Raw genomic sequence first — 7,882 nt, 5'->3', positions numbered from 1 at the left:
GACTTTATACAACTCATCATTTTTCATAACAATTCTTCTATTATTTTTTTCTTTTCTCTTTAAAAAAAAAATACATATTAGCATATCTTGTATAACATGTCTGAACTTTATTGCTTTGTACAATCACTATGTTGTATATATTCATGTATACATTGTATGTATTATATTGAATAAAAAAAAAATTTAATAAAAAAGGAGATAATGAATAGAATGCACTATATAAAGTAGCATGACAAATAATCAGAATAAATAATTAAGGACATCACCTTAGTCTCAAACAAGGTCAATATATATAAGTAGCAAATTGGTCCCAGATTTGCCTCTGCGGATTGAACAGGCTTATACAGGCTTATCTGTGACACAATTTTCACACATTCATTAAAACAAGTTTTCCCAGAGTGAAGCTTATTTTGAAATATTGTATTTACTAAAAAAAAATTAACCAGTAACCAACCTTTCATATACGATTTTCTTCAGTAAAAATCCACGATTCTTTATTCAACAAATGCATATCCAGACCTACAAAACATGGTCAGAAATAATTTCAAAAGAATCAATGAACTTCGTTTACGTTTGACATTTTTTTTCATCGCGATTTTGCAAACAAGGGAAACAACGATTCACTCTGTAAAGTACTTCGTACATATAAACATTAACCGAACGCTTGATCTAGAAAGAGAAATGTCAAGCTTGTAGATTTACAAAAAATGCAATACAATATTTGTGTTTAACATTTGAGAAAACGTGTGTCTAAGAGCGCGTTCAATCGCATAGAATGTCATATTGCAAAAGCTATGATGGTCCTTGACCATGCCTAACTTTTACGTCGGAACTTGCGGATTTGTCACCAGTGGTTTCTTAAGAATTGTATTACAAAACAATCGGGTTTTCTAACGATCTTTGCAAGTATTCGTACGAAAGATTACCTTTTCCTACGAACTTTATGAAACGCGCCCGATATTTTCACTTGCTCTCAATAAGGTTCGTGCATTTATTGGACTCCTTTTTAGAGAGTTGTCAACATAGCAACTAAGTTGTACGCTACGTTCGGTTTATTAACGCATATAGAAAAAAGTACATAACTTTATATGTACGTGACTTTTCGTCCGTAAAGTTGCGTATTGTACCAGAAACGCGCCCCTGGGGTTCGCACTGGCGAACGCAAGTTTCATGTTGTTTATACTTGATATTATAGTTAAGTTTGGTGGAAAGAAAACGTGACACCCTTTGACCTAAAAACATATGTTGGTCAAAGTGTTCGACAGATACCATGTGTCTGTCAAGTAAGTGGTGGATTTCAGTCTGTTGGTCTGCTGTTTTGTATGATGCGTCTGATTTAACGTAACAAAGATGACGTAACACAGAAGGCGTAACACAAGATGACGTAACAGAGATGATGTAACACACATGACGGAACGCAAATTTTTATGGACAGATCAACCCATGCGCTTTTCAGAGGTTCATTAAATACAAACTATGTAAATGTTTAATAATATATATTCTTTATTTCCTCCGATATCGAAGATTCGAACAACATAGTTATACAATAATCACAAATAATCACAAGGCATGTTTAGCAAAGCAAGGGTGGCATGATTTACAAAACATGTAATCATGAATAGATAAACAGAAAAAAAACTTAATGATATCATTTCACCTGTTGTTAAGTTTACAATATCACATACTAAAGTCGAAAGCGAAAGTTGATGTATTATTTGTTAACTTATAAAGCTATTTTCTCATAAGAAGTTATTTATCTAATACCAAATAGTACGTAAATAAACATCAAGTATTCGATTACCCCACTATTTTACTGTTATTGATAACATAATATACTTTACCTTAAACGAAAATTTAAGCTAAAATTAGGCTATCAATAATATATTGACAATTTTATCCTGTCCATTTCATGCCATTACAAAGAAACATTAAAGTCGATTTCAAGCGAATGTATCATAATCAAGTTAAAACAAATCACATATGAGTTTGAGTAAAACGAAATTTCTAAAGATGTCATCTTCATTAACTGTTAGTGCAAGACACACTAGATGTCTACTCATTGCCATTACTGGAAGAATCATAATTTGCATAAATTTGCAGTGCCCAGTCACTGTGTACAATTCAACAATAAGATTATTCCTTTTGGATTCCGTTTTATCACAAAACCAGAGAGTATGGTTCACAATACTGTAGGTGAACTTATTACAAATTGCACATTTACTTGCAAACTGCCTCGACATCGCCATACTTAGAATCTTCGTTGACTTGTGGATTATCACAGAGAGTGAAGGTGACGTCTTACAAATGACGATGGCGGTTAGCGTTCTATCAGCTTTAAATAGCTTTGAGTCCTCGAGGCATGTAATTTCATTTGCATTGTGTGAGCGTCTTTGTCTATTTGCCATTCTAACACTTTGTTTGATTGTCCGTTTCCATGACATCTTTCCGGGGAATACACCGCGTTCCAGGTACGTTTCAAGAGTAGGCATCAGACTGTACTTTTGTAAAAGTCTGTAGATGTCAGGAATCAGTCCTTGCATATTAACGCACCCTAAGCAATATCGTACTAGTCTATGGATGAACACTTTCTTGGCCAAAAATCTCACTGGAAGCCGGCACAGTTGCCCAAAAAACTCAAGTTTCTCAAAGTCTATCAGTTCTTCCGCGGATTCAATGTTTAAACATGACAAAGCAACATCGGTGTTTGTGTTCCTACCGACGTTAAGAATTTGTTTAACACATCTTCTATGGGATACTTCAAGTTGCATTGTGTCACTATTAGAATAATTGCACCATAGCGGCGAGCCGTATAAAGCTTTGGGCAAAACCACATTAACATATATGTTTCGAAGTGTTATAGGATTAAGTTCGGCAGGATTAAATCCTCAATGAAGAATAGAATTGAGAGTACCTCTCATGTTCGACGACGCTTCACACATCAGTGCACCGCTCGACATGTTACGGTCACATTTAAGTCCAAGATGTGTGTACGATTCTGCTTCCTGTATAGCTTCGCGACCGAGTGTCCAAATACGTTCCGGTCGACTGCATCGCTGTTTGTTGAATATTTTAACTGCACATTTTGATGGATTGTATTCAAAGCGCCATTTGCACGAATAGTCATAGCATATTTTCATGATGCCATCAAGTGCGTGCTTTGAAAATGCAAAACGAATCATGTCGTTTGCTACTGTAGGACTGTTCACATTCAATCCGTACATACAGAAACCTAGGCCAGAATGTTCAAGAGCATTGATTAAACCATTAATATATACTAGATAGCAGATCGGTGAACTTTTCCCGCCTTGGCGGGTTCCCTGACGAACAGGGAACCATTTCGATGTATGGCCACGAATTTTCACACAACTACTCATGTTCGAGTATAATTCCATGAATGCGAGAAGTGAAGTGTTGTCTATTTTTGTTCGGAGCTTGTAAAAGAGGCCGTCATGCCACACTTTATCGAACGCTTGTCTCCCATCCAGGTAGCACACGTATAGCTTTGATCCATGTTCACGTGCAAAATAAACACTTTCGCGTAACGTGAATGACGTCATCAGACAACCAAGGCCCTCTTGGAAACCACACTGTTAAATGTTAAGGTCGGTCATCATATTTGTGCTACATCGCTGTAGCAGTACAGATTCAAAGAGCTTTAACACAATAAAGGAAAGGGTTATAGCTCTGTAGCTATCCGGATTGTCCTTCGGTTTCGATCCTCCTTTATGTAGGGTTATTATAACACCACGCTTGAGAGTGTCAGGAATGTACACTGTACGAAGAACTGCAGTGAAGAGATTAGCTAATAATGGCGAAATAGCACTCACTACTGGCTTGAGATGCTCGTATGTTATACCATCATATCCAGGAGCCTTTCCATTTGGACAAGAACGTATACACCTCTCAATGTCTTCGGGCATTACTGTGGCGTTGCTGTCAGGTATCAGTGCCTCACGCAACGTTTTGTGACACATGCTCACGCCATTTGCCATCAAAATGTTCAGAGTTAGATGGCGAATATAGTCTTTCAAAATAAAATCCCCATTGTTCCGTAATTGCTTTCTGGTCACGATATACCATTTCACCGAACTTGATACCAGATGTGGACGTATTACAGTTATAGGTCGTACGACGTGTGTTGACCTGTTTCCAGAAATCATTCGTATTCATTCTGCAGATTCGTCAATTTACCGGTTCAGCTGCCTCATATGCTCACTTGCAGCCTTTCTGTGAGCTCGCCGGAAGTCCCTCTTTGCCGCCTTATAGGACATATACTCTGTGTTAGTTTTGTTCCTCGGACGTCCAGCACGACACCACTGGGACCTATTTTGACGCATCTGTTTATGGTATTCACGTAAACCACTATCCCAGCACGGCTTTAAATGAGACTGAAATGATCTATGACCGATACAAGTTCCTGCCGCCCCTGTCAGCACGTCACATAACATAGTATATGTTGAGTCAATACTTTCTTTACTATCGCACGTATAAGTACATTGATTCAAAGAGTTTGTAACATTTCCCACATAGTCACTTATTTGTGCATCCGTGGCTCTTTTCCAGTTAATACGTCTAAAAGATTCTTCACTGGCGTTGAATTTCCCGTCTGACACAGGAAAGTTTATGCTAACTGCGACCGGCCTATGTCTAGATACATTAAGACAATCATCATCTAAAATTTCACAATGCATAACGAGATCAATACAGTCACTGGATAAACAGATATAGTTAATCACTGATTCATATACATCATCATATGATACAAATGTAGATTTCATACCATTACAAACTGGCAAACAATTTACAGGTATATCCCGCGAATCTGAAAAGAACTGCCTAAGAAGAAAACTTCTTGGTTTGTCATCAAGAACAGAACAATTAAAATCACCCATAAAAATTACCATACCTAACTCACAATAGGCACACCAAAGTTCATACAGTTTTTGCACGTAATCCCTGTATATCACATAAGAATGATTGGTACATGGCAGATACACTTGAAAAATAAATACATAATTACTTGGTGATATTTGTAACTGTAAACCAATAATCCTATCATCATCAATTTCAAGGGGCGATACTCTGTCATTAAGATCATGTCGCCAAAGTAGGGCTACTCCCCCTTTACCAATTTTCCGTTTGCTAGGCAATAATAGATCTTTATCACACTTGACAATATATCTATATTTTTTAAAAGCAGAGACGAGAAAATGTACACTGTTATGAAGCAACCAATGTTCTGAAATACCACAAATATTTATGTGAAGGTTAGTCAATGTTTTGCACAAGTATGATGCGCTGGACATAATACCAGTTGCATTCCATGTCAATAGTTTTAACGTATAGTCTTCCATTTTCCACACATTAAATAGAGCCATTATCACACCCACACTCGGGTTAGTGCACCACCATATCCAGATTGCTAAATCGATTTGCCCAAGGGTCGTTATCGTAGGAGTCGAAGCGAGGAGAGTACACCCGAATGTCCGAACGTTTACGTCGCTCTCGAAGTCTCGCGATTGCTGTCTTGCCGCCCGTGTACGCAATGGCCTGCAAGAAATAAATCTCGGCCAAAAGTCATATTCTAACAAGCGGTCGGCCATGTCATTATTGTAAACGTTTAGACGAATCACAACCTTTCCTGGACTTGACTTAGAGGGGAAAACACGCAGCATTGACACAGTTGGGCCTTTTCGTTCTAAAACTTGTGTAAGATTGTCTGTGTTAACCTTTTCACTAAGGCCAAGTAGACAAAAACGACGCGTCCGCCTGAGTCGTTTCACTTCAAAGTCACCCCCTCCTGCCATTCGCCTGTAGGTATGTCATCTGACCGCTCTGTGACACGTACCGGTATCGGGAGTTGCTGCGACGAGTGTTTTGTCGTTGTAGGAACACGAAGCGAGAAGGCACGATTGCTCAGCTTTTCAACCTTGTGAGTTTTATCGGAGACTCGATGTTTATTGCACTGATTGTCAATCACTTCCGGCACAGAACTAACGTCGCCCCTTATGTCAGGCGAACCTATGACCGATACGCAGATAGGAACCGCGGTGAATGTAACGCTGCTATCTAACACACAGTTTCCAGTATATTCCGTGTTTAAATCCTGATTATTGGCATCATCTAACAAAGGGTGCTCCTCAAGAACCCTAAGTCTGACCTCTAGCTCAGTGATCCTCGCCACAGATGCACTGACTAAGTTTCTAATGGTCCATAAAGTGCTGTCAGAACAGTCTTTTATAGCCTCATTACACATCAAAATGTGTACCTTAATTGACCGAAGTGAGTCTTTTGTAGCTTCCGTTTCCTTCGTGCGCATCTCGTTACTTGCATACACAGCCTGTTTGAGGATCAGGTGATCCGCCTGAAGGGTAGAAATCTGGTCTTTCAGTATGCAGATATCACTAGAACACATACACTTCCAAGGTTGTCGACCATTACCAACCTGATTTTCAACATCTGTATCCGGAATCGCCCGCGCTACTGTTGATCTCCTAGCCTTTGCAGTGCTGATCATCGACTTCAGCATGTACGCGTCTCCACCTTCAGCAACCTCAATTATAGCGTAAATGTCCTGTGCGAACCGAACCGGAAGTGGCTCCCCGCTCCGTGTAAACATTCTTTTCTTAAGCACAACATCATCGTTAAACGGGAAGTCCTCACACGTTTGCTTTAAGTGTTCAAAGTGTTGTGCCGGTGCCCGGTCTACAAAATGCGCACATACCTCGTGATTGGGAACCAGCGACAAATCGGTATAGTGCATGCTGGGTAGCACGAGTTTGTACGGTCTCTTATGCACGGTTGACTGATGCGAGTAGACGTATTTTCCCAAGCTGAGTATTGCTTGGAGTAATTGTGAGCCTGAGTGAGTAATTGTGAGCCTGAGTATAGGTTATATTGTATTATATTGTATTATATTGTATGTTATGTGTGTTCAACACGTATTTACCTGGAAGGCCATTCCCAGAAGATATAAGTGAGTCTGTGACTGTGTATGTGAGTCTGTGAGTTGCCTGTGATTGTGTAAATGACAGGCATTTCCCTGGAGGTGTATTCCCAGAAGTATATGTGTATGTAAGCCGGTGACTGTGTGTTTAAGTACGTATTTGCCTGGAGGTGTATTCCCAGAAGTACATGTATAGTGCCATTTTGTGACGTGCAACCGACGAGTATAGCCGACGAGTTCCCTCGAAGACGACGAGGACGATTGGTGCCATCCTGACGAGCATTCCAGTCGATGCCAACGTGAGTATTGTATTTAGTGCCGTTGCAAGTAATTGCTGTAGTTGTTGTGAAAGAACCCCAAAGAGCTAACCGTAAAAACACTACAATGGCGCCCAACGGGGGACTCAGTGAAAATTGTGTTTAACGGTTAGGCTAGTTGCAAAATCAATCGGCATCGCATAATTTATTTTCAATCGACGGATCAAATTTAATTTAAAGTGTATAGAAACTGTTCGTTTCATAAAACGTGATTTCTGTTTTTAACTTGTTGAACTCAGTGTTCGTCTATTTTAAGAAGTGTGTAACAAACAGACGGCATCGTAGTTTTTTTCCATTGTTGGCATTCGCCGGCCATGTTATCAGTTGGTGAAATATTTCTTAAAAAACGTGATTGTCCAATGCTGTTTGTTACAGTTTAATTGCTTGTGTAATCAACGGATGGCCACGTGTTTTTTATTGGCAATTTTCCCGTGATTAGTTGGCGCGTATTCTGTGCGCAGCAGTTCATGAAAAACGTGTTTGGTTGACTGTTGTATATAGCAGTGTAAATTGCTGATGTATCGGTAACTAAAGTCCGAGGAAATAGAAGTTTACACGCACGAGTTTTGTCATTGGCAATTCTTTTTATAGCAGTGCTTTGGCGAATGTAAACTGGGTC

This window comes from Dreissena polymorpha, chromosome 6 (assembly GCF_020536995.1).
Source record: "Dreissena polymorpha isolate Duluth1 chromosome 6, UMN_Dpol_1.0, whole genome shotgun sequence".
Lineage (NCBI taxonomy): Eukaryota > Metazoa > Mollusca > Bivalvia > Myida > Dreissenidae > Dreissena > Dreissena polymorpha.
Note: the sequence above shows the minus strand (reverse complement) of the source record.